Source organism: Nanorana parkeri, unplaced genomic scaffold (assembly GCF_000935625.1).
Source record: "Nanorana parkeri isolate BGI_ZX_2015 unplaced genomic scaffold, ASM93562v1 scaffold597, whole genome shotgun sequence".
Taxonomy (NCBI): Eukaryota; Metazoa; Chordata; class Amphibia; order Anura; family Dicroglossidae; genus Nanorana; species Nanorana parkeri.
The window spans coordinates 801,494-814,982 of NW_017306865.1; positions in this window are offsets into that span (position 1 = coordinate 801,494).

Consider the following 13,489-nt stretch of genomic DNA (forward strand, 5'->3'; position numbering starts at 1 on the left):
CGTTCCCAGCAGCTTGGTGTTTCTTTCTGAACTGACAATGCACCAGTAGCACCAATGAGTCCTTGCCTAGCACACATAAACTAATCTGAGCTTGGGCCTGGGCAAGGTAGGGAGTTAAACCAAGAAGATCCATGGGCAAGGTAGGGAGCTAAACCAAGAAGGATCATGCAAAGACAGTAGTGACGTCTAGCAAACTTTCAGAGCTGGTGGAGACAAATAATGGCAAAGTTCACCATCATAAGCAAGTATAATACTGTAGTTATCAATACCCCCACAGGCATGTTTTATTATTATGGTTTTTGGTAATGTTAGGAACTGAAAGGATAACAAACTTTTTTTTTGCACTGTGAAGACCATCTCCTCCTTTGTGCATAATAATCTGTTACAAAGAGACTGTTCTATAGCAATTTCCCACATGGTAACTCCGAAGCAAGGCTCAGCAAAATGCAAACCCTATTGCACATCTTTAGTTCGGCTCTTTCTCAGGAAATGCATGTCATTGAGTGGTGCGTTACACTAATCTTTTTTCTTAGACAAATGACCTCAATTGCCTAAATCTGCTTCATAGTTATTCCATTATTTCCTTAGAACACGGGAGTGAAATTACCAAGTCAGTATTTGAACTAGTTCAGTAGTTTTATAAACATCATTTTAATGGCTGTAATTATTGCTTAATAAGAAGTTTAAAAAAATGCAGAATACACATGCAACTCACACTGATAATCTTCTAGTTTAGACAGTCTAAATAACTGCCTCAAAATGGTATTTTGTAATCCAAGTATTTTAAGCACTGTACGTCATAACTTCCTTACAAACTTTGTTCATTGTACAAAGAACAGCTGTCATGACTGCAGCACTTTCATTTGTATTATCACATATTTCACTAGAAGTATAAACAGCATGAATATGCAGTAAACATGACTAAGAAATAAGCTACTACTTCAAGATACCTTTGGACCATATTTTCCTCTTAGTCCCAGGAAACCCTGGAAAAAAAAAGATATAAAGTTGTTATTAGGTTGTTGAGAGTTTCCAAACTATCTGGACATCCTTCTCACAAAACCTGTTATCAATTTGTATGTGATTAAGTGGAATTCTACAGTTTATTTCTCAAGTGATGATTTGGTATCTAGCATTTTATATGGGTTGTAATATTGTAGTGCTCAGGAGAGTTGCTAATATCTGATGCATTTAATTAAAATTGAATTATCTTTTCTTACCAGGCCACACCTTTAAAGGAGAATTATGAGGTGAGTGATTTTCACTCAGCCTCATAATCTGAGCAGACCTGTGCCAATGAAACTGTCACAGGTCGGCTCAGTAGATCGGGAAGTGAGCGAACACATACCGGCGCTCGCTCACTTCTCGATCTATCCCTGCAGAGAGCCGTGACTGTCACCCACGGCTCCCTGCAGGGATTCCCCCCCTCCCCTGTCCGATCCTCCAGCTCTGACTGACAAAACGGGCGGGGGAGTGGGCAGGCACAGCTGGCCCTGCCTCTGGATAGGCAGAGCCAGCTGTCAATCCCACAGCTGGGTGGATCCAGACAGTATTGTCGGGATCGGTTCCGGCTGCGGCATCTCAGTATACTTCGAGCTGTAGCTCGCGGTATACTGAGCTTTGGGTCACGGGAGAACGCTAGTTTGTGTTTCCCCGTGACCCTTAGGAGAACTATGGGGAATAGCCCTGACCCTTTAATAATGATAGCCAACTCCAGCACATAGAGATTCCTGAAGTGTATGACATCCATAGCTGCCTCCAAATACTTTTCCACTATAACAGCTAGGGGTTGTCATAAAAGCACTATACTTTCGACTCATTCGCTTCAGGGATTTGTCAGGTGTTTTGTGGAGTACCAAAAAATTAATGGAACTGTTATATCTTCTATACAACCTCAATAACATATAAGAAGAGATGAGTCCAATTGAGTGTATTCATTTCCCCTGAAGCCTAAATTTAGGGCCATTGTTGTTGTTTTTTAAGAGTGTTATGGGCGTTAAAAGCGTCTGAAGGTTATGGAAGTTTCCTTCAACTATCCTGACCTGTTCTTGTGGGAAAAAACCCACTCATTAGTCTTGTAGTATTGTTTTACTTTTTTCCACAAAAAGAAAACACAGACCGCAACAAAAAAAGTAAAATCAAGCATTTAATGGTATACACTATAAATCAAATGCGCACAAAAAAAAGGAAAAAAAAAACAGCAATACAAAGAACAGTAAATGAAATCACCTAAGCTACCTTAAATTAATTAACAAAATAAACTTTCTATAGCTAAGGACATGTGTTGAATGGCTTTGTGGATTTGGACTTGGCATCAGTTTGAGACACTTCTCAAGTTATTCAGAATATATTGACAGGTGTATCTGACTGGCATTGACTTCCTTTTGATCTGCATTTGACCTTTTAAGCAGGCTGTGCATTCTCATAGATTTAGGGGTGTAACAACAGTTCATGGGGCCCTATAGTGCAGTTTTCATAGGGGCTCTGACACCCTCTTTGTGGGACCTGGAAGTGTCAACTTGGATAGTACTGTCATTGATCATATATTATCAATATATTTGTTATTAGAAGAGAGCAGCAGTGAAAATAATTAACTTTTACCTTTCACGTTTTTTATTTTTTTTAGCATACTACTCTGTCCTCAGTAGTTCCCTAGTTTCAACATATGAAATCTAAAATCTCAGTGACTTAGTGTAAATAAGTGCTCCATTGGCATTAAAAACCAGAGGAGTTGTAAAAGTAATAATATTAATCATTAGAGTGCTTATATGGTTATATAAATGTTATTGTTCCTGCACACAATTATACTATAGACCTATTACAAACGTCTTTACTCATAGTCTAATTTGCCTCAACAGCCTCCCTAATAGGGTCCTTCTCCCATCCACAGGTCGCATGGGCTTCTATGGCTATAGTTACATTACTGCATGGACTTATATGGGAATGCAAAGTCCGTTAGAAGGGAATAGAGTCAATTTATTTCAAGCAAATTTCACCTAAGCTGCTTAATAGGCAAATCTGAGCTTTTCTGCTTCTACAAAATCTTGTTAACATAAATCAATCTACTCATTCCTACACATGAAATATTACTCCCACTGACACCAACATTGGGGCAATTTTTACTCCCAATGACCACTAATGAAGGACCATTTATTACATTCACTGACCATCAACTTAGGGGCATTTTTATTTTCATTGACCACTAATGCAAAGGCATTGTTACACCCACTGACCTCTGATGTTGGGCATTTTTTTTACCCCTGCTGGCCACAGTCTGGTGCCCAAACAAAACTGACAGACAGTGAAATGGCTCTTTGTTTTTAACAATTTTAGAACAGTTATAGCCCTTTTAGTGCCTTACTTGATATCCTGTGGCTCCAGATATACCTTGACCAGGCTCACCTTCTTCTTCCTATAGATAAAATGAAATAATTATTCTTTATGCCATCATTATATGAAATCTTAGAAAATAATGGTTTCTTTTAGTACTTAAAGAGTTAAGGTGCCCATACACCTTACAATTATCTGCAGATTTTCTGTGGTCAGATGGAAAAAGTGCAACAGATTGGCCCAGGTGGAGATGACTCCATCCACACAGTTAAGTGTAGATGGAGGAATCTGTTGCACCTTTTCCATCTGACCATAGAAAATCTGCAGATAATTGTAAGGTGTATGGCCAGCTTATGTCTACCCAAACCCGGTGTTACATTTTCTGCTCAATAATGGAAACTTAAACCACCTGATGGTTTCATGTATCTTTCAGGGGCTCTATCGGCGAGATCTCTGCACTTGAGTTCCTGGAGCTGAACACCTAATGTAGTCATAAGCAGTTCCCACTCTCCATGTTGGATTTTCTTTCATTCAACGGTAGGCATTTAAAAAAATTGGTTACATTTTGGGAAAGCATACAGCATCTGAAAGCGTATTAAAAGTTAATTTACAGTATACGTGTCATATTCACAGTAGTCAATAAGGGTTGATAATGGGTGGCAGTATTTGTGGGACCCCTTTTAAGATTACATTGCAATGAAAAGTGCAAACTAAATGGACAGTCTAGTAGTTGGAGTTCCACAATTTAACAATTTATACCAATGTTCTATTTGAGCTAGTGAGTACATATACTGTAGATAATTAAGCAATATTTTACAGTTCCATATTTGCAAGCCAATGCTTTGCATCCAAGAGAATAACACAGTTCTTTTTAAGCAAACCTTAAAGGAAATCCTTCAAGATGGTGCAAAGACACTACTTAGTAAGTCACTGACCTGCAGTTATGCAGTCAGTGGAGTGGTAACTCCTATCTATATAGTTGTTTTATATGAGCAACTGCTGTTATGTATTCAAACTAATCCAAAACTTGCTTCTTTGCACTTAATCTACCAGAAAAAAAGAAGCCCCAAGCAGTGCCATGTGTCCTGCAGTTAATAATACTTTATGCATGCCCATGTTGATTCTAGCGATGCCCACTTTCTCTGTTGTTCCCCTTCACACACATCAAATCATCCTTTGTGATGATGTACACACATCTAGTCAAATGTAGGCCAACAGGTTGTATATGGGGGCCATGGCAATTAATTGTCTCCTTGTGTTCATTGGCTAGCAACAGACACAACTCTTGTAGTCAAAGTGCGCGTCAAACCTCCAATGGAATGCCAGATGACATAGCAAGTACCCTGGAACCCAGTGACATAACATAACCTGGAACCCAGGGAGAAACGCTCAGAAGATCTCACAATGAAACTCCCTGGTTGCCACAAATGTAATTTGCCATGTCAGCATGCCATTCTTACCCTGTGATGGATGCTGGGAATATAGGGCAATATAGTACAGGCACAGAACAGAGGACTTCCTGAATAGTTTTCAACTTCTGTACAAAATTATAAGTTTACTAAGGGGTCTATTCACAAAACTGCTGTAGGCAGCCGAGTGAATAACCGACCCGAAGTGAAGTGAGCCGAACACTGTTCGGCTATTCACTTCAGGCTTGTATGGCTGATTTCAGCCGTACACCGACTAAAATCAGCCGTACATCGGCTTGCTGCTGCTGGCTTCGGGTCGGCCGAACATGCTCAGCCGAAAGCCGCACGACTGACAGCTGGGTGGAGCTAGCCGTGATATCACGGCTGGCTCCGGCCAGTTGCACTGACAGTTCACCAGGTCACTAGGTAACCAGGGGATGCTGAACTGTCATTACAATGAGAACTCGGTGGAACCGACCGTGATATCAAGGCTGGCTCCACTGAACTCTCATTGTAATGACAGCAGGTCCAGGCCAATAGGAAACAGTTGGGCGGAGCTAGCTCAGCAGCATTCGGCTAGTCACTCACTGCTGTTCGGGCCCTATGAGAATAGGCCGAACAGCAACAAGTAGCCTGCCGGAGGTTCGGTTCAGCCGATCCAGAGTCGAACTCCTTCTGCACTTCGTTTCGGCTGAACATGCTGAGCATGTTCGGCCAACCCGAAGCACCCTATGAACGGCTGATTACAGCCGATGTATGGCTGAAATGTACAGCCGTACAAACCTGAAGTGAATAGCCGAACAGCGTTCGGCTCACTTCACTTTGGGTTGGTTATTCACAAGGCTGCCTTCCACAGCTTTGTGAATAACCCTTTTAGTTTGCTCAAGCACTGCAAGGTTAATTTACTAAAGGAGTGAATTCTGCTTACTGTGTAAGGGGAATTTTACTTTAAGTATTTTTACTTAGCTATGTAAATATAGTGAAATATTCACTTTGCAAAAAAAAAAAAAAAAATTATGAGCAAGGAAAATAAAAAAACAAACAGTTTTGCTTGGACACAATTGGATGATGGAAGTCCGCCCAGTTCCGCCACATTTATTAGGCTAAGTGAAAATTCCCTTGCAAAGTAAAAATGCTCGTTTAGTAAATCAACCACAGTATATATAGTTACATAGTTACATAGTATTTGGGGTTGAATTAAGACATAAGTCCATCAAGTCCAACCCATAGGTCCACGCATCATCTCTTTCTTAGGAGTACTTGTACCCCTGTATATTACGGTCCCTCAGGAAATCATCCAAGAGTTTCTTGAACAATTCCACACTCCTGGCTGAAATCACTGCCGATGGCAGTGAGTTCCGGACCCTAACCGCTCTTACCGTGAAGAAACCCCTTCGCCCCTTGTGCTGGAATTTGTTTTCCACCAATTTTCTTGGTGGAAAACACCTCTGCACCCCCTCCTCTGAACCTTGGGTTCCTGAATCTTTCCCTCTGGTCCATGGGTGGATATTTCCAACCTCTTCCCCTTAAGGTCCCCCAATCGTCTCCCTGTCTCTCCATGTGATCCTCCGTTCCTGAGGGGTCCCTGTTTCCCCAATAGGGTCTACTTCCCCTGGGAAAAAAAATTCCCAAACGTCCCCTTGAAGGTATTCCTCTGTATGGGGGATTCCTGTAAGTGTTTTCTAAAAAACTATGTTTCACAGGGCTTATGTTATGTGGGGTAATATTAGGCTCAGGGTCCACCGCTATATTATCATCTCCTTGTTCCAGTAAGGGGTGATATCTTTGAGATGTGGGTAATTTAAACCGGGTGTGCTGTGTTCCCGGCCTTTTGGTTGGTTGATTCTCACCTTGGTCCTTAAGTGGAGGAACAAAAGTGCCCTCTATCTCTTTTACATTTTTTGTATATCGGTTTCCAACCAAAATCTTTACCCCCATCTTCTTCCTCCTCTTACTGATCTACAATGGAACCCTGTTCACTGGTATTACAACTGGCAATTTCCTCTGATGAAATTTGCCATTTGTAGATTTTATTAATTTTAAATTCCAGCATATCCCTGATATACTTTTTATGTTTTCTGTTTTTAATCTCTACATCTTTCTTTTGTAAAAACATATCTAACTCTTTCTGAGAGTCCTTAAGGTGGTCTAAATTTCCCTGAGTCTCCAATTTAATTTTTAATTCTTTTATTTTTATCTCTACTAGCTCTAGTTTCCTTCTCTTTCTGGCTATTAATAGTTGTAATAATTTTTCTTCACAATGGTGAAGGAATCTAACCCATTCTACCTGGGATTCCTGATCCTGTAACCCATCATTAGGTGATATATCCCATCTTAGACTCCTTGGGACAATGCCATCATTTAAATATCCCACCATAACCTTAATTGTTTTTCGAGCACCCATTTGAGGGATTTTAAGTGTTCCAATCTAGTTTACAAATGAAGCCAGCTATTACAGTAGAGATAGGGTTAATAAGAGTAAACAAACCTAAGATCCCCCGAGCATGAAAAAGGGGGAGCTAAGTAGGCTTTTTAAGCAAGTAAAAAGAACTTGAAAAAGGTAAACATCAATATTTTTTTAAAGTTATTCTATGTAAATGGGAACATGTTCCAAATATATAGTAGGTGGTGGCAGAAGTGGAAGTACACTTTAAGTATTTCTTAGTTGGTGACCACAGTTCTGTGTCAAGTAGGGAAGCAAGAAGGAAAACGACATCTCTGGAGTTTGCACTTTCAAAAGAGCCCAGTAATGGCAGGTCCTGAATGTCTATCTTGATACATTTAAATTAATTACCCCCCTTCTTTCTAATGCTTCCTAGGAACTTGTAAATGATTGTCTAGACATTGATTGATGGATTATGTTGTTAACTTTCACAGATGAAGGCTGTTGGTCACAGATCAAGAATTACAGTCATGGCTATATTCCATGGAAAAGACTATACACGCCTATTATACAACACTAAATAATTCAGTATACCAGATTTTTATCATGGGAAGTTGCTAAATGAATTTCTTTAACATAAATACTGCTTTCAGTGAGTAAGAAATTCTGCTGTTTGCCAAGACATTAATAATGCCATTGGAGAAATGTATTTAAAATTGTTTTAACTTTACAGGCTACTGAGACTCAAGAAACATTTGAATGATACTGGGAATCATTCAACCCCAAAGACTGAAGACACCTAGTGGCAGGATGGGATTACTGCGTGGGACGTCATCAGAGTGGAGGTGAGTATTGCAACCAGGGCAGCTTTTTAATTTTAAACACTGGCTTATGGTTCTTTTTCTTAAAAAAATATTGCCCAGTGTTAGGCTTATCATAATCAAGTTTACAAGGTTTCTAAAAGCTTTTTAAGAAATTAACTTTTAAAAATAATAATAAAGCTATAAATACTTTAAATAAGTAAATACTTTTTTTGAGAAAACAAACTTATCCCATACATAGTAAATGCATTTTTTGACAGATTGTATTTAACTACTTCAGGACGTCTGTACGTCGCTATACATCCTGCTGCAGCCATGATCTTGGTATCGTTCTTGGTGGTGCTATCTCTGCACCCCCCCTGTGGATTTCAGGGTTCTCTGCTCCACTGCGGGACCTGAGACCACAGCAGTTAGTGTCAGGATGGAGAGCGGGAGCAGAGACTTAGGAAGCGCTGTGCTCACAGAGCTTACTGAGTCAAAGCTGTCAGAGGCTGGCTGAAATACCGGTTACACAGGGGATAGGGCACAATACTGTGCTTGGAAGCCAGGGGAGACATCTGGGGTCCATAAAGAGAACCTGTCACCTCCAAATGCTGTCACGTAGGGACTTGTTATCCCCTGTGTGATAGAAATAAAGTTAGGTGAAAAAAGTGATAAAAAAGTAAAAAAAATAATAAAATAAATAAAAATAAATTGAAACCAACCCCGCCACCCCATGTGAACCAAAACGCATGTGTAGGGCATGCACATGTACGTAAACCACCACAAATGCCAGAGTGAGAGCAATAATTCTAGGTCCATCATTTGCTGTTAACTCTAAACTGATGAGCGGTAAAGGCTTTTAAAGTAGTATTATGGTCTGGGCATTTTTTTAACTTAATGCATTCTCTGCATTAGGGTAAAAACGGCCCAGCACCTTTTTTCTACCCCAGTCCCCCCCACACTTACCTGTCCCCGCCGCCGGTCCGAAGCGATCCTCCATCCCCCGAACTTCCGTGTTGCGGGGGGAGGATACTGATGGCAGAGGAGCCATAGACTCCTTCTGCCATCAATCAAAGAGGGAAGGGTCTATGGACCCACACAGCCACTGTGGAAACGAGCGGGCATGAGCGCGCACGGGTGCCTCCACTAGAACAATGGTGGCACCCGAGCAGAGGGTGGGGGAAAAGCGCTGCGGGGAGCAACTAGAAAACGAGGAAATATAAACTTTTAAAGAAAAAGTGCAACAGCCTCCAGCAAAGGAGTGTCTCCTTAACCCCTTCATGACTGAGCTTGTTTTTAGTTTCTGTTCGTAAATGACTGACACACTTTTGACATTTTTGCTGTGTGATTCTTCCACGTCAGTAATATACTTTCTTACAAAGTGCACCCACACATATTATATATTGTTTTTTAGAGGACAGATAGGGCTACATATTTATATCACATATGTGCGTCTAACGCCTCACTTAGGACAAATAAAATATAAAAAAAGAGGAAAAAACCGTTAAAAAAAAACACTTTTTTCCCAGTTTTGATTTGTAGTATTTTTTTTACAAAACCAGCACAGCTAAAAAAATGCAATAAATACATTCATTTATTTGTCCCTTATTTTATTTTATTTTTTACACATTTTTATTTTTTTTACACTTTTCACAATTTTTTTTTTTTACACTTTTCACTTTTTTTTAACTTAAAAATGTTATTTTATTTATTTAATTATATCAAGCAGTCATTGTGAATTAATCTCACTGTTACTGCTTGATAAATTAATACATTTTTGGTTATTATCAGGCTGCTTCAAACTTCAGAACAGCCAATAATAAGTTAGTGACACTGATCCTGCAGTAGTTCAGGATTCAGCTGTTACTAAAGGTTTTCTGATTGTTGCAACAACGATCAGCAAACAAACATTCTTCTTCCAGGAATAGATACATTATAGGAATAGACACATTATGTATCTATTCATGAAAGAAAAAAAAAAAGCCAGTATAGCTTGAGAGAGATATCTGTCAGAATGCTGCATCTGTGTCCGCTCTGCTGTGACTCTCAGACACCCGATATTAAGGTATCGGGTGTCTGAAAAAGGTTAACCCTTTCATTAATGAATGCCTCTGTAGTAAGGGCATCCATTAATGAATGTTAAAAGCTGATTCTCAGCGATTAACAGCCCTCTAAAGCAGCAAATAACTCGTCACGTACAGTGTACGTGACAAGTCATTTGGTCCCTTTGTGGCTGGACGTAAAGTGTACGTCTCCCGTCACAAAGGGGTTAAAGGAGAAATTTAAAAAAAAGGCTTTAATATCACTTTAAGTCATTGCCTTTGGACAATTGAGGGCCATAATTTTTTGCCATCGTGGAGCGCACGCAATTTTAACGCTTGACATGTTTGGTATCTATTTACTCGATGTAACCCCATCTTTTATATTTGACAAAAAGAAAGGATATTAAATTGTGTTTGTATGCACTAAAATTAATTTAAAATGGACCTTTACCCATATCTTTAAAATAACAACAAATACACCTTTAGAAGTGTTCAGTAATGACACTCTACAAACACATATTTCTAGATAATTGCACATTTAGTATTCTTTGCATTCCTTATTTCTCTTTTATTTCCCAGTCTTCTGACAGTGGCCATGTTTACTAAGGGCAGATTACGAGCTCTCCTATTACATCCTGGATTTCTGGCACATGTGAGTAGACATGTGACTAGGACATGTGACCACGCACATCATCTCAGGGGAGGGAAATGCCTTTCCCTGAGGTCTCGTGAGATTACAGATGAGATTTCCCAGCAATGCTCTGCTGATGACAAGGCAATCCCAGTGTGCATTGCTTTGCCAAACTTAAGTAATTTTGCCCTTTCAAAGTGTTGTGGAAATGTTATTATATGGAATTATGTGGACATTTTATTCTAGGATGTGTGTGTTTTATAGATTGTCATCTGTCTTCCTGTGTCGGATGTAACCGAGGAACGCTCTAGCAGAGGGTACTTGGGTTGAATCGGGACCAGCGGTAAAACCGTCAGTATGAAAACCTTCTCATGGGCTTGGAGACATGTTCACTGTGTGTGGAGGTGTTTGCCGGTTTGTGAGTACTAAGTGCACTGCGCTGGGCTCCTTGCCTTCAAACGTATGTACACATTAGCGAAGTCCGTATAACGAGATGCGTATTATACCTCTATTGCGTTTGCGCTATCCCTTTTGGATACATATCTGCTTTTATAAGAAGACATTGAATATGCCTTGTCCATATACTTGTACCGTATATAGATAACCGCATTAGCAATGTCTCTTCAGATAGTCTCAGACCTGTAAGAACAAGTAGAATGATCTTACTAGATACTGGTCACTCTGAGTAGTATTGAATAGGGTCCATGCTGACGATGATGGGGGATGGGCAACCACATGGCTATTCGGCCATGTTGGTGTATCCCCCTTTTCCTTTTGATATGTACCCTTACTTTTTGGTCTGACTGGCTGAGGTTGTAAAGCCGTCTCCCACTGGGCGTCGTCCTTTGACCTTAATAAATGAAGGAGCTGGGGGTCTGTTCTGCCCTTTTTCTACACTGACGGCACTATGAAAACATGACCAGTGTCCTGACTCTACATGATTGTATTAACGTCAGGTGGTCAAAATAATCTGGTTCAGTGTATATACATACATACATAGGTGCCGGTGGAGGGAGGGAGCGGTGCCACCCACCCGGGCCCAGTAATAAACCTCTCCACACCAGCCTGCTTCTTGACTGCCAAACACTACCTGGATTACTAGCCATTTAATGTTTACTCACCATCTCTCCACTGCCATCCAAGATCCACCACCTGCATCCTGGATTTCCTCACTGTCTCACTTCTTAATGATTCTGCGACCGAGCTCAGTGATGTGCGAACTTGGTACTCTGCATCATACCTGGATCTTCCTCGGCATCCTACCTAAAGATTCTACGCAGTTTACTAATACTTACCGGGTTCCTGGCATCTCATTACGATCAAAGCACTATCCATTCCCTTTAAGGGGCATGCTTAGGTTTACAGTTAAGACAGAGCGTAACGGTTTGGGAAAAATGTTAGACTTACTTTTATGCATGTTGTATAGGGTCAGGGAAAGGCTTAGGACCAAAGTGAGTGTTAAGGTAGACTAATATCGTAATAATTTCAAGCAACTGACCTATGGTATGTGTGTGTATGTGTGTGCTTTACCATTGATCACTTGCAATAGTGTGTATTAATACAAACCTCAAATATAACATCACTCAAGAAAACTCAAGTCGAGTACTGAAAGCCTAAACTAAACTAAAAACCTAATGTATACGTAAGAAAATATATATGTGTGCATAGAGCTTTGCAAAAAGAGTCCTAAATATTACGGTGACATGTTATGAATCAGATTTTTGTTGTAACCACATTTTCAACATACTATTATCTTCACTACAATAAAAAATACTATGAGCGTGAGCTAAAACTTCTACTTAATATAGTGCTGTAGGAAATAATGGAGCCTTTTAAGAGAACAAGGACTGTAGTATCAACATGTGCTTTGTTGGAGTTTATCTGTATAAGCCGTTAACTTGTTAACTTACAGTATTTCTCACAAAGTAGCTCACAAAAGCAACCTTTGTCCTTCTGGCCCTTTGTTCTCTTTTTAGGTACGTAAAGTAACATAATACTATCACCTTATAAGGCATCATGCATAGCTTGATCATTAAATGCAATACAGTATTTCATTTAGATGACTGTAATACTGTATATCACCTTTTCTCCTCAGGCTCCACGATTGCCTGGAGAACCTTTTATGCCTTGTTCACCTTTTTCTCCCTGCCAGAAAGAAAAGAGGAAATGAAGGATTGCTAGGCTTTTGATGCACAGCACACAGTTTGGCACAGGACCAAACTTACCATTAGGTAGAGAGGAGGCTTTTAATCTTTTTTTTTATAAGTTGCAGATTTGTTTCTATTATTGGTAGAAATAATGGGGCTGATTTATTAATGGAGTTGAGAATCTTCACTCAATAAAGAACCACTTCAATTATCTAAATCATGTGAAAAACAAATTCCTGTTTAATTATTTCAAATGCACGTGATTGGGAATTCAAAGTGAACATAGCTACAATTTATTCAGTGACCCAATCCACTCATTTAGTAAATCTGCCTCCATATTTCATATAAGCCTTTTTAAACAATTTCTAAGCAAGGTTAGGACTAGTAAAACAAGTTTTATGTGGAAGTGAAGGGATGTTTGGATGCTAAAGACTGTGTACATATAGGCTCCAGGTATGGAAATCAAGCCATGGGTGCAAGAATAGTACATATTAGACATGTGCGATTCGTTTCGTTTTGAATCGAAATTTGTACGAATTTTCCTGAAATTCGTAAATTCGGAGCATCCGAAATCCGAATTGCAGTCTCTCCGAATTATATCCGAAATACGAAATTCGGATACGGAATCCGTTAACGGAATTCGTATTTCGTTTTGGTTGACCAATCAGAGGTTTTCTCTTCTGCTGCTGAGAGTTGCATTACAATACAGGCAGGAAATACGAAATTCCGTTGACGTATTTTCGT